General features: G+C 37.3%; 1 pseudogene; it reads right to left on the minus strand.

Annotated features, from left to right (window-relative positions):
- Positions 1 to 12,713: 12,713 nt before the first annotated feature.
- Positions 12,714 to 23,837, minus strand: LOC131810934 (lathosterol oxidase-like; annotated as a pseudogene).
- Between the last annotated feature and the right edge of the window lie 3,542 nt (positions 23,838 to 27,379).

Consider the following 27,379-nt stretch of genomic DNA (forward strand, 5'->3'; position numbering starts at 1 on the left):
TTCATAGCTCTAAGGAGTCATAAAAGATGTGGGCATTCATTATAAAGTTTGGGGAAGTGCATTTTGATATTTAAACAAATTTAGTTAAAGTATTCTAGGAAATTAGGAAAAGAAGAAAATAAAATTTATCCCTAATCTTATCACCTTTATGTTATATTTTGGTGTCTATAATTTGGTTTTCTTTTTTGTGTTTATATGTGTGTACTTTTACAGTGGAGTCATATGCAACGTCTTGTTTTATAATTTATTGATTAATTTATTTTTTAGTTTTAAAATTTTTTTTTAATTTAAATTCAATTAGCCAACATTTCATTCGTTTCAGATGTAGTACTCAATAATTTATCAGTTGCATATTGTACCCAGTGAATTAATTTATTTTTTTAAAATAGGCTTTATTAGCAGTTTTAGGTCCACAGCAAAATTGAGTACTACCCTGACTGGAGTCCTCTCTGTCTTCCTCTCACCCTTTAAATGATGCATATTCAAATAATGAGAGCCTCATATTTTATACCAATTTACCCTTCCCTCAAACAATGTCTTCAGAAATACTCTGCTATACTCCATGTTCCCATTTTCTTTTAAATAAACACAATGTATTAATCATGGCCCTCTGTTGTACAGAATTCCACCTGGAGCTGTCATTCACCCTATATCAACTGAAAATATTTGAGAGCCTTCTCTTGTGCTCTTCCCCTTCCCCAACAATTTCATGCATAATCCATGGGTAATTCTATAGTACTTTTTTTTTTAATGACTGAATGTATCCCTGATCAGGAAGTAGCAATCACAGAATAATAAGTGTAATCACATCAAGGAGGGTTTTGTTGTTCTGTCTGTGGAGCATGCCTATTGAAAACTGCACCTGCTCCAAATCGGGAAATACTTTCAGGTTGTCAAATATCAATTGTCAATGACTTCCAATGGAACTGTACTGAAAACAGAGTTAATGTGTTTCCTTGAAAAGTTATCTGAATTGGCTTGTCCATAGTTATCTCTAATTGCTTTATGGAGAGGAAACACACACCATGTCACAGAAATTGAAAAACGAAAATGAGGATTTATGTTCGTCTTTGGCTCCTTTTACAGTCTTAACAATTATTCTTTTGGTGGGTGGCTATTTAAAGGAATAACACACACATACGCACACACTCACATGTTTTTAAATTATTTAATCTCAAAATGCTAACACTGTTGAAATTCAGAATTCTCACAGAACTGTAAGACTAAAGTCAAAGTGGATGAGTATTGACTTAATAGCTTTCATTTGGCATTGTTAGAGAAGTCTTAAATCACATAATTCAAGGTTACCCCCCCCATGTGTTATTATTTACAATGAAGTTATTATCTTTCATGTCAAAATGTAAGACATAATTCCAATGAAATCTTCTCATTTCCTTCTATGCAAAATGACTATAAAATCATTTTTCGGTGTGTCTCCAAATCCTGCTTCATCAGTAATCTATGGGACATTTCCTTAACTCCCAAACATATAACTATTTTATAAGTCTCATTCACTTGATATGTATTAACATTTACTTTCAGTTGGGAAAAGAAGTGAGATTTAAAATTTGTAAGATGGCTGCCTAGCACATAAATAAGTTGTAAATGAGGCAATGCTGTAGGAATTTCAGGAAAAAACATGTTTACTGCCTAATTTTTTTAAAGACTCTGATTGATCCTTCCCCTCTTTTGCCTGCTCTTATCTTCCTTAACAAAGGCCACTGTTCAGATTGACGTAGACTCTCCGTAGAGGAGACGCATGAGGGGTGAAAAGCTGAACGAGAAAAGGTGGATGATAAGCAATCAGAAATCCTGCATAATTAAATGATGCTTTGCTGGCTTCAGCTTAGAGCTTTTAGAATGATTTTAATGGGCATTAGAAGTCCCTGATGGGATCTTAGTTGGCTGTGAGGTTATCCTTAAAGGAAGTCTTCTGTGATGTCTGGAGAAATACCATTTCAGAGATCAGATGGAGTCGTGGCTATGATCCTTTTTGTTAGCAGCCAGTTTGAATGTTCTCTTTGGATAGTAAATTGGGGTTCTTGGACATGGGGTTGCCTCTTTCTCATCATGGCCTCAAGTATTTGTCATTTTTCTAGGCTGATTTCTTGAGTTTAAGGGATCAGAAGTCAACTTTTATGAGAGTCTTAGAATTCAATAATCATTTATTGGATGCTTATGATGAACCAATTATTGTTCAAAGGCTTAGAGGTTCTAAAACAAATAGAAACATTACTATCTACCAATATGTCATACTATATTGGCAATAAATAAACAGCAATAAAATAAACAATAGCAAATTATGTAAAAACTTGGAAATGGAATTTGTTCTCTAGCTTGTTAACTTGATTTGATTATATTGTCTGCTAGTTGGCATTACTTTTTAATGGAAGAGTGTGCTGACCAAAAATGGCAAGCATCTAGCTTTTCGTCTGTCTATACATTTCTATTCTTTTATTATAAAAATGCATATTCACCTTAAAAATGTCTTCTGTAACTATACTGTTTCAGTATCTTTAGTGATAAACATTACATTTTAATAAATAATTATTATAATGCAATCTAGCAAAAAAGGAGTGTTTAAAGTATAAAGCCCCCGATGTGTGTGTGTGTGTGTGTATGTGTGTGTGTGTGTTGGTTTATTTAAGACAATTGGGGTGGAAATATACTGACAGCACGAAACTTGGCTGTTTTAAAAACATTCTTACAGGATAATATATGCAGATTCATTCTATTCTTTTATAATACCTGTATTGTATTTCATTTTATGGTCATATTATGTTATATTAGTTTGATATCCTTTTCATGGACATTCAGACTGATTGTAATTTTCAGTAATACTAACATCATTGCACATATGCAAGCATTTCCTTGGAATATGAAGGGTTACTGGATGCAAATGATTTTTAGATTTAGAGATACTGCCTAATTGCCCAACAAAATTTTTATGCCAATTTGTATTTTCCCCAGTTATATTTGAAGATAACCTGTTTCTGCCACTGGACTGTTGGCTCTTTACAGACAGACCTTTTCTGCATTTTTCACCACTATTTCTGGTCTTATCACTTGTCTACTTAAGTCTCTGCAGCGGCTTCTCATTGCCCTACAGTCTGCTCCCTTTTTGTCTCTCCGCCTCATCCCCACTGCTCCCTTCTTGGCCCCTCAACCCACGACTCCAGCCACACTGCTTTTCCTTACAGTTTCTCGAACATACCAGTTCCTTCTTCTTTCGTGCTTCTGTTCATGTTGTGGATTTTGCTCAGAAAGTGCTTTCCCACAATTGGCCCTACTAATTTCTACTCATCTTTTAGAGTTCAGATCAAGTGTTAATTCTTCAAAAGAAAATTCTCCTGCCCTAACTAGGTTAATTGTAATGTTACCTCCTATAGGAGCCACGATATCTTCTTTAGAGCAGTTTTCCCTGTTTTATGTATATTTTGGTGTGTGTGTGTGTTTCAAATGTCTGTCTCCTCTGCTAGCGTGTAAGCTCCCAGAGGGCAGATCCATACCAGTCCCGTCCACCAGGAACCCCTAATCCTCGGGAAACTACCTCATACATAATAGATCCTCTGTAAGTGTTTGTCAAAAAAATGCGTATGTCATTGCTGCCTAGCAAAATACACAGTAAGCACTCAACAAATTGTTACACAGTAGAAAAATGTGTGGTTTTCCACATCTCTTCCCAACATTAGATATTACATTTTGAACAATCCATACCAAACCAAGAAAAGGAAAAATCTCATTGCAATTTGATATTCATTTTAACTATGTTGAGACTTACTTTCATGTTTGTTGCTTCCTGTTTATTATTGTATTTAATTTCATCAGTGAATTATTTTTCTTGTTCTTTGACTACTCTTCTGTTAGGATGAAGACCAGTGTCTTTTTCCAACACGAATGAAAATATGAAGACTGATGCAGCATGTAGCTTAGGCTGCTGTGTTCCTGCTGCCTTCCATAGCAACTCAGGTAGGAAAAGTACTTTCTCACTCATGCAACTGTTACAAAAATTATAAACCCTGCTTCTAGTGCTGCTTGATGGCTTTCCAAAAAAACACTTCCTTTAATTTTGTTCTCTTGTCCTCTTCCAAGGACTCAAACCCATTCCCTGTCTTTCTCATAATAATTTTTAATACCTGAAAGCATGCTAGTTATTGATTTGTTTGCCTGTTTGTTATTTGTGCATTTTCTCTCTTCAGCCCCAAAGAGAACATTGTTTTGAAGAAGGAGACTCTGTATTTCTTGTTTACTGATGTCTTTATTGGTAACAACAGTATGCGGAACATAGTAGGTGCTCAAGAATTGTTCATTGACTTACTGATTGGCTTACTGGTCAAAAGAACATTCCAAATTACAGGCATCATGCTGTAAAAAAAAAAAAAAAAAAAAAAAAAATCACGTTTCTTCCAATACTGATTTTTGATCCGAATCTGTGTTCCTTGGCCATGTCTTCCACTAAAATTAGTTTCCCCTCTGAACAGTTCTCAGTTTGTCAAACAGAGTCCAAGAGAGTAAGGATGGCTGTGCCTTCCGGGTTGGGGCTAACGGTTCTGCATCAGACCACAGAGCTAGACATGGCCGTGCCCCATGGCAGTCGTATAACCTTGGGCAATCTGTTTAACCTCCTTCGTGTCTACTTTCGCTCAACTACCTAACTTTCCCAAACTGAACTAACAAGAGTGTCTGCCTCTTATGGTTAGTGTGAGGATTAATAGAGGTAATATATGTAAAGCACTTAGAACAGCGCCTGACACATGGTAAGTGCTTGATAGACGTTGTTATTATTATATTAGTCTGGGCTTCTAGAGAGAGTTATGTGTCTGTTAACAAGGAATCCACGTATATAAAGGTGGTGGCCGAGGTAGATAGAGTTTGTTTGCAAATTACTGCCTTGCCTGGGAATTATTTTTTTCTAAAGACTTTTTATGTAAAATGCCAGCCAGTTTTAATTCTGAATTTTTTTTTCCTACAAATACCTGTGATGGGAATACGTATTATCCTACTTCTTAGAAAAGTCTGAGGCATAGAAAGGTTAAATGATTTGCTCAAGGACGTAACAAATGAATGGTGGCTGGGAGATAGAAATTATATGACTTCTAGTCCACTGCCCCAGACCGGGCTCATTCTATTTAGATGTTATGTTCATACTTAATATTATAGATCCAAACGACCTGGACTCATCTCCCATATCCTGTATCGTAGCAGTATGCAGATGGTGCACATAAAGGGAAGGTTACAAGTCAAATGTTGTATCATGGACAGAAAGGCTATAAAATTGAAACATGATCCTCTCTGTTATTCCACTTTTATTTGAGGCCTATTCTTTCTTTTTATTCACTTGAAAATACTATTTATTTGCTTTGTGGAGAAGGCGTATTCTAGTTTGAAATTATTTCTGTCAATTGCAAAATAAAGTTATCAACTATATAAAATAAAAGATCACCTTGGCAACTTCAAAATTAATAAAGTATGCTATTATAAGAGGTAAATTTTTACACTAGCAGCAATTTATAATAAAACATTAAATCCATATTTATTGCATGAAAAAATAAATGGGACCACATTTGTACCCACTACTTCATAGCCACATACAATATCAGAGAAGAAAGCTGTAATATAGAATGGAAATACACAAATAGAGAAATATTTCCTAGAGCTGTTTTAGTGACTGAGACTAAGGTAGGCTTCTTTTGTTAAAATTGCATATGATGTTTCATGGATTGAAACTAGAGAAGAGGCTTAGTGAAAACAGCACCGTGGGTTTTATCCAGTGCTGTGAAGTGGAATTATTCATTGTGGGGGTGGGGCACAGAACAGACTGGAACATCTGGTTGTGGAACCAAGGCAGGGCAGCTGGAAACAGATGAGTTGTGGCGACGGTGACACTTCTAACAGCAGCAGGAAGGGCAGTGATCCAAAGGTCACAAACAGCACTGAGATCCGACAGATGAGCAAGGTGAGTAACGGGTTACCAGCATTAACCCGGGGGAAGAGAAGAGTCCAGTTGCCAGCACCACCCCTGAGAGGGCCACTGGGCCAGCTCAGAACTGCCTAGTGGCAGTTGGGCAAGCCTGGACCAAAGCAAAGGAGCACTTGGACTGAAGCCTGGGGCTCAGCAGGGGGAGTGAGGGAGCCCATCCAGGAGACTCAGGGGCTGGTGAGTGCCCATGAGATGTACTCTTTGGATCTCTCTCCATTCTGGACCAGAAAGGAAATATTAAAAGGGAAATATATCAGGTGGGAAAAAAATCATGTGTAACTTGTAACATAAAATACCCTAGGCTAGTAAAATCTGGGGCTGTTTCCATTCACATGATGATTTTTTAAGGCAACACACACACACACACATACACACACAATTTCTTTCGATTAAAAAGAATACCACAATGTTCTGTGACTTACTGAACACTTACTCTATGTCAAGCACTTCTTATCTCATAGAACTCTTACAAAAACCTGCCTGGGAAATGTTATTATGCTGATTGTAGAGTTGATGAAAGTGCGTTCAAAACACCTTATATTAATTTTCCAAGGTCACCTATGGAAGCATCAAGATTCCAGCAGATATTATGAACTTACTACCTGACTCTATTCTTTCTGCCCCTAGGAACCCATGTCTCAGGAGTTTAAAATCCTGATGTGGTCATTAAAGCAACATAACCAATTGAAAAGGCAGCATTTTCTGGAATACGGACTGTTAATTTGTCTTAAATTACACACACATACCCACCGAAGTTTTATCTATCTATCTATCTATCTATCTTTTTTTACACAATGTGGAAGCACTGCTTTGCCTTTGCCTGTACCTTTCTTTCTCCCAGGGATGGATATTGCTTGGTAAATTCCTCCTATTACAAAGAGGGGTGCTGCCAGTTAAGGAACTTTGTATGGCAAGTAAAATAAGACCAAACTTGCGCTGACTTAAATAGAGACTAGACTTGTTTGTTCAGGTAGTGGAGTGGTCACTGAATAGGTCTGGAACTTCAGGAAAGGATTAAATCAGAGACTTCAGTTATGTCACCAGAGTCCCAGCCCATTTCTGCACGCCTTCCATCTGTCTTCCTGTGTGCGTCCGGGTGAGCTAAATAAACGCAAGGTAGCAAAATAGATGGGCTAGTTCCAGGCCTCACGTTCTTTATACTCAGGAGACATTAGGGTTTCTTGGCCCCATCATTCCCAGCCAGAGCATCGAGACTTGCTGTGATTGCATCGGCAAAGGTCATCAGCAGCCAAATGTGGTTTCCTGGTTGACCGGGGTTTGGGCATTGTGAACCATTCCCAAAGCTGGAGTGGAGTCCCACTCAGTTGTAAGCATAGGGAGTGGGAGAGTGTGGGGGTTCCTCTTGTTGGAAGGTAGCAGCAGGTACCAGGACTATGAACATTGGATGCTGGGCAACAAAACATAAAATACCCCTGTACGGCGATAGGACACAGAAGAGGTCTAGGAAAATCTGAACTGCAGAATAAATACCAGGTGTTTCACTTGGGCTCTGTGTGTGCCTGAAGGCCACCTCCAATGTGGTTCTAAAAGTGCTGATAGGATGGCTTCGTATTTGTAGTACAGAAAATACTTTCATTCTTCAACATTTATTCCTTAAGTTATTATGTAATATATGAAGAGGACGAATAAACCAAACAGCTCAGGGAGATTAGCTCAGGGAAAATAGAGGTCTCCTTCTCCCTTGTCATCACACTGTGCTCTAAGTCTTTATCCCTCTTCCCCAGGGTAATCACTGTAATACATTTCTTATGCAATTCCAGGGATAAAACTTTGTACATTGATATGTTTTCTTTTCTCCAAATTCCCCTAACAGAAAAAGAAGCATTTCCTAACTCATTCAAGAAGGCTAGTACAGCCCTCATCCCAAAACAACCAAAAAAGATTTTATAAAAATAGAAAAGCTCGGGCCCATTTTACTTTTTAAAATATAGGTGCCCCAAATCTTAAACAACATTGCAGATTGAATGTAAATACATGTAAGAAAAGATAATATACCAAAAATAAATGAATTTATCTCAGGGGTATATGAGCAGTTTCTATCAGAAACCCATATATGTTATTCATCAATTAACAAAAGAGAAAAGTCAAATAATCATCCCATTAAATGGAAAAGACATCTGATAAAATAATGATTCAAAAAAAAAAATAATGATTCAACACAAAACTTTTAGTATACTAGAAATAGCTGGATGAATACTATCTATAATAGGGACACCTGGTGGCTCAGTTGGTTAAGCCACTGCCTTTGGCTCAGGTCATAATCCCAGGTTCTGGCAGCAACCCGCCTCAGGCTCCTTGCTCAGCAGGGACCCTACATCTCTCTCTGCCTCTGCCTGCCACTCTACCTGTTTGTGTGCTCTCTCTCTCTCTCTCTGACAAGTAAATAAAAAGTCTTTAAAAAACATTATCTATAATAAACAAGAACAAGCATTGATCTCAATGTATATATCATAGTGTTATCATTAAAGTCAAGAATGAGACAAAATGTGCCTGTTGTGATAGGCACTTCTAATGGAAATCTTAGCATAGTGAAACAAGAAAAAGGGATTAGAGGAAAAAATAAGGAGCGAAATAGAGGAAATTAAAATATCACTTTTTGTAGATGATGTGAAGTTTTTGTGAAGACCCAGAAAATTCTATAAACACATCATTAGAAATCATAGAAAAAATGTTTCCCAAGAGGATTATATATAAAAATAAATTACAAAGTCAGTTCAATTTCTATATTCCAGCAACAAAGTCCTTGGAAACAATTAAAAAGAAGATATTATTATGGTATCAGAGAATATCAAATACTCTTAGAATAAATATAACAAAAGGTATGCAATAAATCTACAGAGGCATTATGAAACATACCTCAAACACAAAAAGCCCTGAGTAGAGAATGAACATGATCATGCCCAGGAAAACTGGAGAGTTAAAGCCACAGATCCTCACATTACAATAGACATTACATTTCCAGTACTTTTGTAATCAAAATCTAAATAGTTTAGACACTTAAGATGATACTAAAATTTTAATGAAAAAGCAAAGGGCCAAAAACCAGGTATCCTGTTTTTGAAAAAGAGAATAGGAACTCACCCTACCAAATACCAGGATTTACTAAGAAGCTAATAAAAAGTGAGTCAGTATAGAGATAAACCAACCGGCCAGTGGAGCAAGGAATCCTGAAACAGACCTACACAACTATGGAACTTTGGGACATCATATGTGGGACATTTTAGATCAGTGGGAAAATGAGGCACAGTTCAGTAAATGGAGCTGGAAAAAAAGTTACACATCTGGAAAGAGATGGTTTGGGTCTCTACCGTATGAGATGTACAAGAACCTTCAGAAGGACTAAAGACTTCAATGTGAAAACCAAAATGTTTAAACTTTCAGCAGAAGCTCTTTATGACTCTTTTAGATATATTATAGTCTCTTTATACAAATAAAAAATAATGGATTATTCTGTAGCAGTCAAAAGTAATGAATGAGGCTGACATACAACAATATGAATGACCCTAAGCAATCTTATATTAAGAGAAAAAGTAAGTCCTGAAAGATATCTACAGCATAATGTCCTTTTTAGAAGGATAAAATCTAATACATACATATGCAGAATATTTTTAGGAAAATTTTTTAGTTTGCTTTTTATATTCAGATCTGTGTTCTATGGAGTTAATTTTTTGGAAAAAATGTAATTTCTGTGTCTACATTGATTCCTTGGTGTGTGGATGTTCAGTTGTTCCCGCACCATTTGTTGAAGAGTATCTTCGCTTCATTGTATTAACTTTGTAACTTTGTCAAGGATCAGTAGACTATATGTATGTAGGTTTTTTCCTTGGATCTTTATTCAGGTCATTTGGCCTACTTGTTCATTCACCAATACAACACTGTCTTGATTATTGTAGCTTTATGTTAAGTCTTAAAGTCAAGGTGGTGTCAGTTCTCCAACTGTGTTTTTCTCTTTCAGTATTGTGGTGGCTATCCTGGTCCTTTGCCTTGTTCATATAAATTTCAGAATCAGTTTGTAAAAATCCCCAAAATAACTTCCTGAGATTTTGATTAAGATTGCATACCTACGCAGATCAAGTTAGGGAAATCATATCTTGAGAACACTGGGTCTTCCTATTCAACAATATGGAATATCTCTTCATTCATTTAGTTCATAGATTTTGTTCATCAGAGTTTTGTGGTTTTCCTCATATAGATATTGTATACATTTTTGTTAAATTGATACCTAGGTGTTTAATTTTAGGTGGTACTAATATAAATGGTATTATATTTTTTATTTCAAATCCTACCTATATTTCTGTATATAGGAAATCACTGGCTTACGTATGTTAAACTTGTATCTTACAATATTGCTGTAACCTTTCTTAGTTCCAAGAATTTTTTGTCAGATCTTTTAGATTTTCTACATAGATGATCATAATCATCTGTGAATAAAGATGAATAGAGATTCCTTCTCAATCTGTTTATCCCTTATTTCTTCTTCGTCTTTGTCTTCATCTGCATCTTACTGCCTTAGCTAGAACTTCCAGTATGATGTTGAAAAGGAGTGGTGAGAGGAGATATCTTTGGATTGTACCTAAACTTGGTGGAAAAACTTTGAATTTCTCACTATTATGACAGTAGCTGAAGTTATTTATTAGGTCAAGGAAGTTCCCTATATTCCTCATTTACTGAGAGTTTTCTACCGTGAATGGGTGTTGGATTTTGTTAAATGCTTTTTCCACATATATTGGTATGTTCATTGATTTTCTTTTTTAATATATTGATGTGCTGGTTTACATTAATTGATTTTTGAATGTTGAACTACCCTTGCCTACCCGGGATAAGTACCACTTGGTCACAAGGTATACAGGCATACCTTGGAGATATTGCAGGTTCCATTCCAGACCACGACATTAAAGCAAATATCACAATAAACCAAGTAAATGATTCTTTCGGTTTACTAGTGCTTATAAAAGTTATGTCTACACTATAGTCTATTAAGTGTGCAATAGCATTATGCCTAAAAAATACACACTTTATTTAAAAATAATGTTAAAAAATGCTAACCATTATCTGAACTTTTGGTGAATTGTAATCTTTTTGCTTGTCATGGTTCTTGCCTGCATGTTGATAGCTGCCAGCCAGCATAGTGTCTGCTGAGGACTGGGGTGGCTATAGCAATTTTTTAGAATAAGGCAACAATGAAGTTTCCTGCATCAATTGACTCTTCTTCTCACACATGATTTTTCTGAAGCATGTGCAGCTGTTGTATAGCATTTTCCCATAGTAGAACTTCTTTAAAAATTGGAATCAATCTTGTCAAGCCCTGCTGCTGCTTTGTCAACTAAGGTGATACTCTAAATGCTTTGTTGTCATTCCAACAGTCTTCATCTCTTCACCAGGAGTAGATTCCTTTTCAAGAAACCATTTTCTTTGTTCATTTGTAAGACTTTCTTTGCTAATTCATAAAAAGCAGCTTCTCATACCCCACAGTTTTATCATGAGATTGTAGCAAGTCAGTCACATCTTTAGGCTGCACCTTAAATTTTATTAGTTCTCTTGCTATTTCCACCACATCTGCAGTTGCTTTCTTTACTAAAGTCTCAAACCCCCAAAGTCATCCATGAGGGCTGGAATCAACTTCTTTTGCACAACTATTGATGTTGAATTTTGACCTCTTCCTATGAATCACAGATGTTCTTAATGGCATCTAGAATGATGAATATTTTCCAGGAGATTTTCAATTTACTTTGCCCAGATTCATCAGAAGAATCACTTTCTATGGCATCTAGAGCCCTATGAAATCTATTTCTTAAGTAATAAGACTTGAAAGTCAAAATTATTTCTTGATCTATTCACTATAGAATGGATGTTGTGTTGGCAGGCACAAAACCAGTGTTCATTTCCTACATCTCTGTCAGAACTCTTGGGTAACCAGGTGCATCATCAGTGAGCAGTAATATTTTGAGAGGAATTTTTTTTTTTTCCGTGAGTGGTAGTTCTCGACAATGGGCTTAAAATACAAACCACGTTGTAAATAGATCCAGGCTTTGTTGTTCCATTTGCAAAGTGCAGGCAGAATAGGTCTAGCGTAATTCTTAAGGACCCTAGGATTTTTGAAATGGTGAATGGGCATTCAGCTGGAAGTTACCAACTGTATCAACCCCCAACAAGAGAGTCAGTCTGTCCTTTGAAGCTTTGAATCCAGCACTGACTTCTCCTCTCTCACTATGAAACTCCCAAATGACATCTTCTTCCAATGGAAGGCTATTTTATCTACATTGAAAATCTGTTGTTTAGGGTAGCCATCCTCATTAATTATCTCAGTAGATCTGGAGAACTTGCTGAAACTTCTACATTAGCACTTGCTTTACTTTACACTTCTCTGTTATGGAGATGGTTCCTTTCCTTAAATCTCAGGGATGGCTTAAAGCAAAAGATCATACTCTAGTCTCCTCAGTAATTGATTCTCTATCTTTATAAAAACTGTTGTTGAGGCCATACAAATTACAGATATGTGGCTAGGAATACATGACTTGTCCTTTACACCAGTAGCTAGTATTGTAAGCACGAGGTTGAAATTTTGATCTTCATAGCATCTTTCCTTCATCTACCATCACAATCATTCCTCAATAGTACCCACAATGCAGACTTTCAAATACTAGTTACTGGCTATGTTGCTTGGTTGTATGTATGTAGATTATTTTTCCTTATTAAAAATATGTCAAAATATTTAATAAAAGGGCAGCAATCTACTCAGTTTTTGTAAACTCTCCATTGAATAATTTTTCATTTTTACAACCATTTTCTGAATCACTTTTGCACTTTTCTTTTGTCATCTTCATATAACTAAGTGGTCCCTTCCCTTGAAAGGAGGAAGGATTTTTTTTTTTTTAAGACTTACTTATTTATTTCAGAAAGAGAGAGAGAGAGGGCACAAGCAGGGGGTGGGGGCAGACACAGAGGGAGAGAAGCCAACTCACTGCTGAGCACGGAGCCCAGAATGGGGCTCAGTCTCAGGATCCTGAGATCAGGACCTGAACTGAAAACCAAGAATCAGATGTTCAAGTGACTGAGCCATCCAGGTATCCCAAAGGAGGAAGGATTTTTAAACAAGCCTCTAATTCTCTCCCTCAAGGTGAAATACTATTCATAGTTGTAGTCAAAGAATTATTTGGTGGTCTATATGATGGGCTGAGCCGTTAATAAATGGCCTTCAGATTTGGGGAACATGGAAATTGCCATCTGAATGGTAATTGTCCAGATATTGATCAAGATGTACAAACTTAAATATACTACCTTGTGTAACGGAAAGATAAAAGGGTATATATGGCAGGGTAGATTCTGAAGGAAGCCCTCCAAAGAACGAAAAGCATGATTTGCAAATGGAGTTTGGAACTTCCAGAGATGATGAGGTTTATATATGTGTTTCTACACAAGTCTATGATGAAGGCCTCTGTGAATCCAGTAGATCAGGATATCAGTGAAAAAGAGGAAAGAAAGTATACTAATAATGAGCTGAAACCAGCCACTTGGAAACTCTCCTAGGTCATCATATAGTTTGCTGTAATCTCTCAACTCTAGCAGAAGTAATGAAACAGTAGGAATATTAATCTATGGCAATAATTGGACAGCAAATGTAATCTCTCTATAGACTTAATTCTTTAAAAGTTATGGATGTGTCACTAATGAATGGTAAAAGATAAAATAATAGCTCAGTGTTGCAAAGTGAAATAAAGTATATAAACACCAGGATTTGTTACAGTTTGGAGACTAATAGTTTATCGGAAGAGGTCACCCTCAGACCATGAAACCAGATAAATGTATGGTGTTAAAAAAAAAAAAAAAATCTGTAAAACTGAGCACGAGATCCCTCTTAGCTCCTAGAGAGGGTCCACTGATTAAGCTTGTGTGGTGTCATAGGATGCCCTTTTTCCTTAAACCTTACGAACCAACCTCTGCTAACTTCAGACTTTTCTTCTGCAGCTTTCTCACTGGTCAGCCTTCAGAGAACAGAAGAGAGAGTTAAGGCTTTGCTCTGGATTAGGTGTTGGCTTAAGGGGATGTTGTGGCTGGTTTGATCTTCTATACAGACCATTAAAACTTTCTCCATATCAGCAATAAGGCTGCTTTCTTATCATTCACATGTTCACTGGAGTAGCACTTTAATTTCCTTCAAACTTATCCCTTTTTTGGCTCATAGTTTGGTGTAAGAGGCCTTGCTTTCAGCCTATGTCAGCTTTTGACATGCCTTCCTCACTAAGCTTAATTATCTCTAGCTTTTAAAGTGAGAAATGTGTGGTTCTTCCTTTCACTTGAACACTTAGAGGCCATTGCAGAGTTATTAATTGACGTAATTTTAATAGTCCCGTGTCTCGGCAAATAGGGAGACAATGGAGAGGGAGAGAGATGGGGGAATGGCCAGCTAGTAGAGCAGTCAAAACACACATAACATTTATCAATTAAGTTTGCTGTCTTGTAGGGCTGCAGTGGGTGGCACCCCAAAACAATTACAGGAGTAACATCAAAGATTACAGATCACAGATCACCATAACAAATAAAATAATAATGAAAATGTTTGAAATACCACAAGAACTACCAAAATGTGATACAGAGACATGAAATGAATAAATGCTGTGGGAAAAATAGCACCAATAGATTTGCTGTATGCAGGGTGCCCACAAACCTTCAATTTGTAAAAAACACAGCATCTATGAAGCACAATAAATTGAAGCATGCCTGCACTGTATATATTTTACTTGCCACCTCTTTTTTTTTAGGGGGAACAGGCAGAAGGAGAAGGAGAGATAGGATAGGAACCTTAAGCAGGTTCCATGACCAGCACAGAACCCGACACAGGGCTCAATTCTAGACCCAGAGATCATGACCTGAGCTGAAATCATGAGTCAGACTCTGAACTGACTGAGCCAACTAGGCACCCCCTACCCTACTTTCAAGGTTTCTTAGGAGAAGTTGCACGTAATTCTTATTTTTATTACTCTGGAGGTAAGGTGTCCTTCTACCGCCCCCCCCCTTTCCTGATGTCTTTCAAGATTTTCTTAATTTCTTTCTTTTTTTTTTTAAGAATGAATTTATTTATTTATATGACAGAGAGAGAGAGAGAGATCACAAGTAGGCAGAGAGGCAGGCAGAGAGAGAGAGAGGAGGAAGCAGGCTCCCCACTGAGCAGAGAGCCCTATGTGGGACTCGATCCCAGGACCCTGAGATCCTGATCTGAGCTGAAGGCAGAGGCTTAACCTACTGAGCCACCCAGGTGCTCCTTCTTAATTTCAAAGTGATATGTCTAGGTGTAGTTTTTACAGCAGCAATCCTACTAGGTCTCCTCTGAGCTTCCTGAATCTGTGTTTTCATGTGTGACATTAATTTGAGGTAATTCTCAGTCATTATTGTTTAGACCATATTTCTTCTTTTCTTTTCTCTCTTTATTCTACTTCCAATATTCCCACTATGCATATGTTATATCTTTTGTAGCTGTCGTCCTTAGATACTCTGTTATGGTGGTGGTATCATTTTTTTCTTTCAGTCTTTGTTCTCTTTGCTTTTTGGCTTGGAGGTTTTTGTTGCAGTATCCTTAAGTACACACTGTGTCCATTCTACTAGTAATCCCATCAAAAGCATTCTTTATGTTATGATGTTTTTGGTCTCAAGCATTTGTTTTTTGGTTCCTTTTTAGGATTTCCATCTTTCTGCTTACATTACCCATCTGTTCTTACATTGCTGTCTACTTTATCCATTAGAGCCCTTAGCATATTAGTCATAACATTTTAAAGTCCTGGTTTGATAATTCTACCATTCCTACCATATCTGTTTTTGATGCTTGTTCCATCTTTTAAAATTGTCTTTTTGGCCTTTTGGTATGCTCTGATGATATCCCAGCAGATTAGGCTCTGCTTAACTAGTATCCACTGAGAACAGGTCTTGTTAAGAAGAACAGAGTGCTCTGGCATATTTCAAAATGGTTCCTCTTCCCCAACACCCCTGTTGAAAGCACTAGGGCATTTTTATTAGACACCTGCTATAGGAACCTGTTTACCTCCTAGCAGTAAATCTCACATAGTTGTGGGGCCTTCTGATATCTAGGTCTCCCTAGGGTTTCTAACTCTCAGACTTGTCCACGCCGAGCCTCCAGCAATGTGTCAGTTATGGTTCAGGTTTTCCTTCGCCATTACTTGTTCCTGAGGCAGGCAATAGTCTGTAGTCTCTATTTCAGTCAATGAGTATTCTCTATATTTGCTATAGGCCTCTCCAGTGACTGGGTTAGTGGTTTTCTGTGTGCCCTCACCTCTCTCACATATGCTGGAAACATTGTTGATATTTCAGTTTGCACAGCTTTTTGCTGCTGGTTAGGATGTTGTGGCAGCTTTGAGTCTCCTTACATGCAGAACCAGAAATTGGATGTGTAGTTGTATTAGTGTTTATTGCTGCTGTAACAAATTGCCAAAGACTTAATGACTTAAAACAACCCATATTTATTATCTTATCATTTTGGAAGTCAGCAATCTAAAATAGCTCTCACTGGGTTAAAATCAAGGTATCAGCATAGCTGTGTGCCTCCTAGAGGTTCTAAGGACATTTATTTTCTTACCTGTCTCAGCTTGCAGAGCATTCCAGCATTTTCCAGCTTCTGCATTCCTTGGCTTGTGGCCTCTTCCATCTTTAAAGCAGCCTTGACCACTTGAGTTTTTCTGCCATTACTTCACTCTGATGCTAACTTTTTTGCTTACTTCTTCTACCTTTAATGACCCTCTTGATTTTGTTTGGCCCACCCAGATAATCTTGGATAATTTCTCTATTTTCCCATCAGCTCATTCATTAACAACCTCACTTCTATCTGCAAGTCTAATTCTTCCTTGCCATATAACATAATATATTCCCAGGTTCTGGGGATTAGGGTATGACATCTTGAGAGCACTATTAGACTGCTTACCACAGCAGTCACATAGCTTGTGCCTTTTAAGACTGCTTTCCAAACAACTAATGAATCTTATATAAACAGGTACTTGTGGTGGTGGAGATCATGCATTGTCTCCTGTTGCCTATTAATATGGACATAAAAATGGCCATCCTATTTTAGTTCTTTAGCTTTCTGATTTGACTCATATCAATTTTAATTCACAAAACCTAATCCACATAAATCCAATATATAATATATATTATGTTATATATGTGATATAATTGGATATAGTATATAATCCAATATATCCAGCATGGCACCTCATTTTATTGAGGTCACCAAAATAGCTCAGTTAGTAAAGATATCGGTGATCTTAATTATATTCATTGTTTTGGCCACATTTGCCACATTGTTCCGACTTATCAGATGAGCAACTTTGATATATATGTCTACGTTTCAGTAGTCTGTGTTTTGATCAAAGGCAAATAAAGGAAAGGCTGCTAATATAAAATATTTTTAATTATAAAAATTATATATATAAATTATATGTTTTCAAATATAATTTATGTTACATGATAAAATTATATATATCATATAAGTTTTTAAAATTATAAAACAAATTTTATAATTTAACTGGTACTCAGGTAAAGTAGATACCATGTAAAAATATTCTTTATATTTTTATTGTAAATTTTTGCTAAAGTGGAATTTATATTTATACCCAACATGTTTTAGGGAAAATGATTGATCATTATAAATTACATTTTGTCTGTTTACACATGATTGAATATTTCAGGACAACCGTCAGTTATTCCCAGAGGCAAAATCAAGCACAAATAACTACATTAAAAGTAATTTAAAAATTTTATTAGCTTTTGCAGCGTTCTATCCTGATACAATTATTATTTTTTCTTTCAATAGCTTACCTATGTTCTCAAAGAGTGGTTGTCACTGACTTAAGTTTTTAATTTAATTTAATTCAATTTTAATTTTACTGAAGTCACATTTTAATAATTTGCAATGATCTCTATTTAACAAGTTGGAAAATGTAGGCATATTTGTCTTTATCTTAGCAGCTACAGATGGCTGATCCCAGCTGCTAACGTTTACGAATATAAGTCATAAGTGGGTAGAAATGACCTTTCGAAGTCCCGTCTTGTGTTAATCCCCAGGTATCCCCATTATGTATGTAGGTTTCAATGCTAGAGTCTCAAGATCTCAAAAACCTTTAGTCAAAGCATCTTCCGAACCAAATAGAGGTGTACTTTATTTTAATTGTCTTCCATTTGAAAACCAAACCCGGAACAGTATATTGCAGGCCCTGAAAGTTTATATAACATCATCTTTGTTTCTATGATTCTCCATTATTTATGTACTATATTCTGCCATCACTGGTTAATTAACTCTCTTGGACCTTGGGATCCAAGTCGGTGTTACTCCCAGTCACATCTTACTCCTAGGCACCTTGAAGAAATGAGTCTGTGAATGGTATGCCTGCGCGTGTTCTGCATACAGATCCTGCTGAATGCCACTAAGAGGAGGCAGAGTGTAAGACAGAGCTTCCCTGATGAGATAAGAGATGTAAGGAAATGTTTTAACTGGTGTTTTGAACATAGTTTGTTGAATTTAATTAAATGAACCTGGGTTAGCAAAGCAACTATTTATTGTAAGGTCTGTGTAGGATGCAAAGATAAATATGCTGCAGTTCTATCTTCCAGAATTAAAAATCAAGGGAGGCAGGTGGACTCGTAGCTAACTATAAGGCAGTCGAAATGTTATAATAGGGATAAAGGAAGAAGAGATTGATTTCAGTTTTAATTTTGTTTTTGAGATAGGCTGTGAATTCGGGAGTGTTTTTTGAAAACTTTTATTTTAAATAATTACAGACTTCTCTAAGAAGTTGCAAAAATAGCATGGAGAGATCCAAGGTCCTCCCCACTCAGCTTCTCTTAATGGTGCCATGTTATAGAACAAGCACATTCATCAAAACTGGGAAATTGACACTGATACACTACAATTAAGTAGACTACAGATCTCATTGAGTCGTCTTTTAATATGCAAAAATAGAAGAGGAAAGAAGAAAGGAACTCTAGGTTGATGAAATAGCATTTGGTTGAGTATAGGTCATGAGAGAATTTTGATTATTCAAAAAATCTGCCGAAAGGGACTTAACAAGTAAGCCATGCCCTTCCATTTTATAAATGAACTAATGAGGCCCAGAGAGATTAGACAACTTGCTCATTTCGTTTTCTTTCCTTGGTTGGTGACTGAATTTAGGTATATTTATAGAGCATGCATCTGAGTGCTGGTCTCCAAGATCTTAGTCCAGGAATATTCCTTCCTGAACTATATTTTCTTAGATGGAATAAATGCATGGTTATTCTTTTGGAAGCTCTGTGAAGATCCCACTCTAGGCATATTTTTTCCTCTGAGTCCTTGGAGCTTAGTACAGCATCTGGCACACAGTAGATGCTCAGTAAACTCCTATGGAATAAACGAACGAATGAATTTCTTTTTTAACCCCTGCAATTGAAGGAGCGGCACTTCAACTGAGGATAATAAGAGAATAATTCACACCCACAATTAGTGCACTGCAATGGAATTTATTACTAAAAGTCAGTTTGCAGTTGGGCAAAATGACAGCTGTAAGAAGGAAGTTGGGCAGAGAAACACATTTTGTATGAATTATGATGAATTAAAAATGTACACGTGCAATTACTCCTCTTTCAGCTGCATTGTGCAGTCAATGTGTAACTAAAAGGTGTGAGTGTCCAATATGGAAAACAGCATATTCTCCTATTCTGCATTTTGAACACATGCATCAGATATCCCTTCATAGGGATCATTATAGTTTTTAGCTTAATTCCAGACTAAAAAACAGACTCATTACAGAAATGCTGCTTTTCTTATTGAGCAGTCTGTAGGCTAGCTTGTTGCCAAATTAAGCAGCACACAGCACTTGTTAACTTAATTAGCAACCTAACGGCTGAACCTCAGCCTGACAAAATGCATGTTGCGTTGGATGGAAACTGCAGTGAAACTGTGGCCACTTCAAAAGAAGCACAATCCTGCAGATGTTTATTTTCCCTTTTGGGCCAAAGGAAAACCTGATCACCTGGGAAAATCTGCCACTTCCTGTTGCGGCCCAAACAGAATTACCAAGAGTCAGCACCTTATAGGCTGTGAAATGTTCCTTTTTCAACGGCTGTGTACAAGAGAACTCCTAAAGGGCTAATGGATATACGTGTGCCTCCATTAATAGCACAGAAAGCCAGCTAATTAATTAGAGGACACACTGAATAAACTCCATTTATCACCAAATGGCCCAAGTGATAAACAAATTATTTAAGAGCTTATTGAAAGCAGACATCAAGAAGGCAATTGTCAAGGCTTCAAACTGATGTGTTTGTGAATATCCCTAAAGTAGCAGCAGTTTCAAGGCTCTTGCTGGGGGCAGAGAAGGAGATTTTATGTGATGGAGGATTTGTGTGGATTGACTCATCATCAGCGGATCTTAAATTTTTGCTGGATTGTCTCTTTTGTTTAGAATCTGTTAGTGTCCTTCTGGCTCAGATGGAATCTGCTAGAAATAGTCCTCCTGTTCCTGATTTTTGGAAAACAGAGGCTGAGGTCTGATACGCTGGCATAAAATGGGCCAAGGCTTAGTCCTTATGTTATTCTGGCATTTCAAACTGAAGAATTTTCTGCCTTCAGGCTGCTGTGTACTTTGAGTCAAAAATGCTTCACTTTAAGTGAACTATGAGAGAGAGGAAGAGAGAGAGAAGAGAGACCTAGAAGCAATGAACACTGTCATAATTTTTATTATATACTCACTATATTTCATGGGGCTTCGAGATTTGGCTAAAAATGATTTTTAATTTCTATGATTATTATATAGATTTAAAATTTTTTTCTCACCATCCGTTTTGCGGATGCTTCCTAGGTCTCTGGCATGCGGAGGAAAAACAAGACTACATAAGATAAAAGGGTTTTTCAGACAGGTCACTTGTTCTCATTTTCTCCATTATTTTTATTTATTTATTTTTTTTGGCTGGGCCTCTTTTCTCATGTAACCTGTCATGTTGCTTCATTTTTTTTCAGAGCCTTAGAAGCCTTCATTGATTCTTCTCTCTCTCATATACACAAAATGCTGACTTGTCTGCAGTATATTTTCTGCCACTAAGCACTGAGGAAAGGCCTTACGAATGGAGGGCAGTGCAGTTGGAAGTGGTTCACCCAAACTAATTTAGATTTGCGCGTGAACCCGAGTTAATTTTGGAAGTCTGTTGCTTGTAAGTTCTCTTAGCTGTTTTCAAGCTAAAGAAAAATGTTCCTAATAATTTGGAGAGTTGTTCTGTGGTGTCTAATTATAGGAGTAAACATTGATATGGCTGCGTATTACAACTGGAGAAAGTGAGATGTGTATGCCTGTGTAAGGATGAGCTAGATATTTCTCGTGTTCTCCGTCTACATTTCATGGCATTTTGTGTCCATCTTGATGTAACAGCTGATCCTTTACAGATCTTTTTTATCTGCTGTGAATTCAATGAGAATGTGAATTCTTTGGTGATAGGGACTATGTCCTTTTCATCTTATTAATTCACCACTTCCAGTGTAGCTGGTGCTCTAGAACCTAGTGATAAGTTTTGTTAAATGAATTAAAAGTTCCCCTACTCCCTGTGTAGTCAGAAGATGGCATTTGATCATATACCTTCTATAAGTCAATGTTTATTAATTTAGCCAGAGTGAAGCGTGTGGTTCTGGGGGCCATACTAGCTGATGGGCTCTACTACTTAACAGGTCTTCTTTGGCCAGTCAGTATGGGGTCAACTGCAAATGAAAATGGCTCTTGTCATGACAGCAACCAGCTTAGACTTTGCCTTATCTTATGGAATAATTCTAATTCATATCCAGCACATGTTATGGTATCCCTACAATTGTTTATCTTGATATCGGGGAGGTGACATTATGCAGTGAAAATTAGGAATTAAGAGTCAGTGGGTCACGTCCCTATAATTCTGTCAGACTTTCCGGTCCGAGAGTTTTGGAAAGATACTTAACTCTTGCAGTGTCTTCCTAAGTCTGAAAAGAATGTTGTCATCTCTTTGTAAGAGCGTAGTTTCTTATTCATTGTTTGGATCTTCATTGGATTATAACTCTGTTTGGCCTGTGATTTGTGCTGTGAACAACAGAGAAAAGGGAAAAGAAAACATCCCACGATACAAAACCCAGTGTCCACGCCCTCTTGTGTTTTCCAGATGGTACCAGGTTATTTCTAAAGAGAGCCATCATCGACGTGTTCACAGCACAGCTCTGAGGGAGTCAGACATAACCCTTGGCTTAAGTTTTGGGGCTGGTTTTTCGGCTTCTGAAAGGCTTAGGGACAGTGCTTTGCTCATTAGGTCCTCTGAATGATCAGAATGATTCTGTGTACTGCTGTTTTGTGCCCCCAAAAATGTCTCCTGAGCTGGACAGTGTCAGAGAACCAAGGCCATGGGGTGTCAGCGTCACTTCTCCTGCCTTGAAAAGAGGGAGTCTCAGCCCCAAATACATTTTTGAACCAACGGTCTGAATTTTCACCCCTCAATATTAGCCATCCTTTTATGATTAAATGTAAATATACTATGTTTGCTCAGCAGCAGCTTGTCATTTTTTATAAGCCAGGATTCTATATTCTTTACAAAGATAATTTCATATAAATGTTTGAGATTTACCAATTCAGTCATTTTCTGATATTTTTTCTATTTGTCTTTTAGATGCACGTTTTCATGGTTTTTGCTTTCTGTAGATTTGAGAAACTGCAGTCCTTATTTTTTTCACTCTGTCCCAGTTGTGAAGCTATTGGTTTTCAGCTTCAAACTCACCCTTCCATGCTTTGCTTCTTCGTGTCTGAGCCAGGACTGTGCGGGACACATTTCTGCCTGCGCTTAGCTCCTTGCAGGACTGCCGATGGGGGTGCCAGACGCAGAGTGAAAAGCTGGAGGAGAAAGGAGAGACTTGCTCCTCTCCATTTCACGCTTCTTTTTAATGTATTTTTATTGAGATGTAACTGACATTCAACATGAAGGTCTGGAACGTGTTGATTGGTACGTGTATGTGTTGTGGTATGATTACCGCGGTTGTGTGAGCTAAAACCCCGTCACTTCACGTAAGCATTGTTTCTTTTTTGTGGGGGTACGATGAAGACCTAGTCTCCTAGCAACTTTGGGGTTGACAGTACAGTATGGTCTGTAATCACTAGGCTGCGCTTTCAGTCTCTAGGCCTTCTTCATCAACTAGTTGCTCATCTGTATCCTTAAACAACAACCCCCTGGTTCCCTTAGTGTTACTTCTTCACCCCGACAGCCGCAGTTCCTTGGGGAAGCAGCATTAACTCCGTTTTGGAATTTATGTTCCACTCGCAAAAACAGCACCAGCCAACTGGCGTCCCTTCCAGAAAGGTCTGATTTTCAGCTCCCAGAAGTCCATCTGCAAGGACCTTCCCACGCGGGTGTGGTCACTGCTTCCCGCAGATCTTGCTTCCTTCCTTGTCTCAGTGTTTTGGGTTTTGTTTTGCCTTTCGGTTAACATAGTTACCAATACTTTATGAGGACTTAGTTTCCATATTAAAGGCTCTTGGTTAAAAAGCTGTTCTGATTTCTGTCTCTTGACTAGACTGACTGACACACACCTGTTGGGCGTTTCCCCGGCATCTCCATTCCTGGGTCTCTTCTGGAAGCCAGTCCTAGAGAACACTCCAGACCATTCCCTGGCCTGTTTTTCTGACCTCACAACAAAGAGGTCTAAGCAATTGCTTTAATGGGTTTTGGTAAAAATCTTACATGCATACATGTAATGAGTCTCAGTCCTTTAGCAAAAGGTCACATCTCCCTGACTCACTCGCATCTCTGAGGGAAAACCATCAACGCTGACAGTATAGCCACACTTTTTGGATTCAGTCATCTCTTACACAACCTCATTAAATCCTAGGACTTGGAAGGAAGATTGAGAAATCACTTAGTTAATTTGCTTGCTTCAGGCAGGATTAAATCTCTATACTGGTGTAATTTAGTTTTTCCATCAAAACTAGACACTACATGTTCATAAAGTGAGTAGAATGAAAGAATTTTACAATCCAGATATTATAAATTATAATAACTTGGTAAGAAATTTCTATTGTCCTTGGATGAGTTTTACCCCCAAAACTACATATTTTTTCTAAGTTACCTTATATTGATACTGTTTTCTTGAGTTATTACACATATTCTTTTGTTTGTATCAATGATTCAGATATTTTTAAAGATACAGAAGAAAGTGCTATATAATTAACCTTAAAATATCTGAATGGTTACTTAAGAGATTATTTAAATTTTGCTTGGCATTTTATAATGCACATAGGTTTCTGTATTCATAGATGTTAGTGGTGTTTGTGGCCAAGTCAATGTAGGACACTACAACTTAGATACAGAGCATGAGTTTTCCTGTAACCGACAACATCTTGCTCTCAAGCACACATTCATATGGTTGTCAGAAACCATTTAATCTTTTTTAATTAAAACATCTCAGTCATTTCTCTTTTAATAGTCTTTTGTGGGTCATGTATCTGAAGGTAACACACTTGTTAAGGAATCTCCTTCACCCATTCTCCTTCCCAAGACGTTGTGTGGGGGCAGGGAATCTAATATAACCCCTCGTATGGGGAGGGATGGCTGTGTACCTGGTCTTTACGCTGTCCTCTGGTCAAGTGCCAGGCCTTCTGGTTTCTAGCCATCAGCCTCAATCCTTATTGTAGCCACTGATGGGATCTGGCTTGCTTGCTCAATGCCTTTCCTGACCTGTTTTTATTGGAGTGAACTGGCCTGAACTTTGGTATGTGATTTGGCAACTGATACTAGTTATGAATCTTAATCTTAAAGAGAATATGGTTCCGTGATGAGACTTCTTTCTGTTTATCTTTCCTGACTATCAGTCTATGAGGCCATGGCCTCCCTTCCTATCTTAATCCTGTTATTACCCTATGACTTGTATACCCATACCTGACATCTAATTCAAGAATTTCTGGCGTTGGATTTCTAGCTTTGTCATAAGGCCTAGAATAGTTTGACATAATATAGGGTCCCCATAGGATGCCCGAGTCTTTACCAAAATAGATTAGGCTACACTCTGCCACAAGTCTCCTATGTGTTATGCTAGTATTGTTACCTCCTTTTATGAGATTCCTGAACATGAGCTTTGATATGACTCAGGCCTCTTTCACTTCACGATCTTTGAGAAATTCCACACTCTCCTTGGGTTCTGGAAACTTAGTATCAGTGGAATTTAATTTATTTTGCTTGCACACCCCTAAAATATTGTTGAAAATCTATTTACTGCTCACACATTTTTAGTTTAGTTCCATCATAAATTGAAATAGTTGCAAAGAATGTAAGTTTAGTATGTTATAAATATTGACATTTTAAAATAGAACCACAGCATCACTTTTAAAAATATATCCAATGTAATTGAATTCATAATGATTGAATACTCACCATCATCCATATTAAAAACACTGAGCAGACTCTTCTTTGAAAACCACAAATTTCTACCTTGGTCCTTCACCTCTACGGCTCATGTTTGCTTTTCACTTCCCCTTCAGAATTTCTTCTTAAATATTTTAATACTTGAAAGTCTTTTAATTATCACTCTCTAGTAGATTGAAGAAATGGTCCTAATGCTTCCCCCATCCTTTACCATGTTACCTTGTACTACCTTCCTATTTTGACCTTGGGATTGGTTGTATGTCTTGCTTTGGTCAGTGTGATGCTGGCAAATGTGATTTAGAGGCTTGTGAAGCTCTTGAGAGATGGGGCTTGCCTTCTTTCTTAGGTTTATGCCAGGGTTAGTCTCCTGGAGAGTGAAAGACACCTGGAGCAGAGCTGAGTGTCACCTAGATCAGTCAATAGATGTCACAGATGATACAGATGTGTGGACAGAACCAGCCAAAATAAACAAAATCACCAAGCCAACTTCCAGCTGCTCCCCAAGAATGGACAAATGCATGCTTATTGCTATTTGATACTGAGATTTTGTGATGCCTTTTATGCAGCATTAGTGTTGTAAAATCTGATTCAGTATACCATACTTTTCTATAAAATAAGATTAAAATTGTTGGGGGGGTGGTTTGTGTGCATGTCTGTGACCATAAACTCTAAATTAAAAAAAATATGTTTCTTCATGTTTATCAGTTCTATTATTATTGGTATCTAGTTAATCTAATGAGCCTAAATATATTACAGAATTTAATGCATATTTATTACATAAAAGGTAAAATTCTATTATTTAAAATCCATTCTGTATTGAGAGAAATAAGGATTCTTCCAATTATTTCAAGAATATATGGATGAATACTGAGTAAAATAAGACTCAAAGTCCATTCTATTCATTTCAAAAATATTTACAAATATAAGTGTTCAGAAATCTTGCTCAGACACATAAGTTTATGGAAATTGGCAGTGCATTTATGACACAATGCTTTTCAATTGTTTTGTGTCTTTCCTGGATACATGCCAGATTTTACAAAGGGAGCTCATGAGTATTTTTAGTGATTTAATGGTTGACAGCTCTGTAGGTTCTACCTGAAGTTTTGAATGTAAAGACTGGGTAACCATCTGATTTTTTTTTAAAAAAGAATCTTTTTAACTCAGTTATTAGAGGCATTTATTTTCTCAACAGGAATTACCAGTCTTTCAGAGTGTCTTTTTTGTTTTGTGTCACATAGGTTCTTACAACTAGGGCGGTGTGCCAGAGAATATGTTCTCATTTTGTAAAATGGAAGAACTATTGTAAAAAGAGAAGGGATGAGTTCTTGGTGAGTTCTCATGCCAGTAAAATTTTGGAAGGAGTACATCTGGAAGTCAAACATCTGGAAATCTTACTTATATTAAACCTTCCAATTCTATAGCCCTTGGAAATATATGTGTCCCTCAGGGGCAAGCTTGCCCTGATATTTAGGTCACTCACTGCTCTTACACAAAACTGGAGAGGTAAGGCTGCTTCCAGGCTCACCTACCCAAACCTTAGCCACCCTTTTGTCCTCTCTCATTCCAGTAACATGTTGCATATGATGCCTCAAATGTAGAACTTACCCTCTTCCTGGGCCAGGTATGGGGAGAGTCATCCAAACTTACCTAGATGTTTTTTATTCCATCCCAACTGGGATTTCTGTCCTTTGTGTTAATCATGACTCTGCATGACTCTGCCGTCTCAAACCTTCTTGTCCCTCTTCACTCCATGTTGACTTCTCCCCATTCACAGTCTCAGAGAGGTGTTTCTTTTCCTGTGAGTTAGAACTTCTTAAATAATAGAAATAAGATCTTGTCCCCCCACCCCAACTCCCATTTCAGCATGGATTCTTTGGGCAGTCCTCTAAACTTTGTTCTTTTTTTTTTTTTTTTTTTAAAGATTTTATTTATTTATTTGATAGAAAGAGATCACAAATAGGTAGAGAGGCAGGCAGAAAGAGAGGG

Source organism: Mustela lutreola, chromosome 11, assembly GCF_030435805.1.
Source record: "Mustela lutreola isolate mMusLut2 chromosome 11, mMusLut2.pri, whole genome shotgun sequence".
Classification (NCBI taxonomy): domain Eukaryota; kingdom Metazoa; phylum Chordata; class Mammalia; order Carnivora; family Mustelidae; genus Mustela; species Mustela lutreola.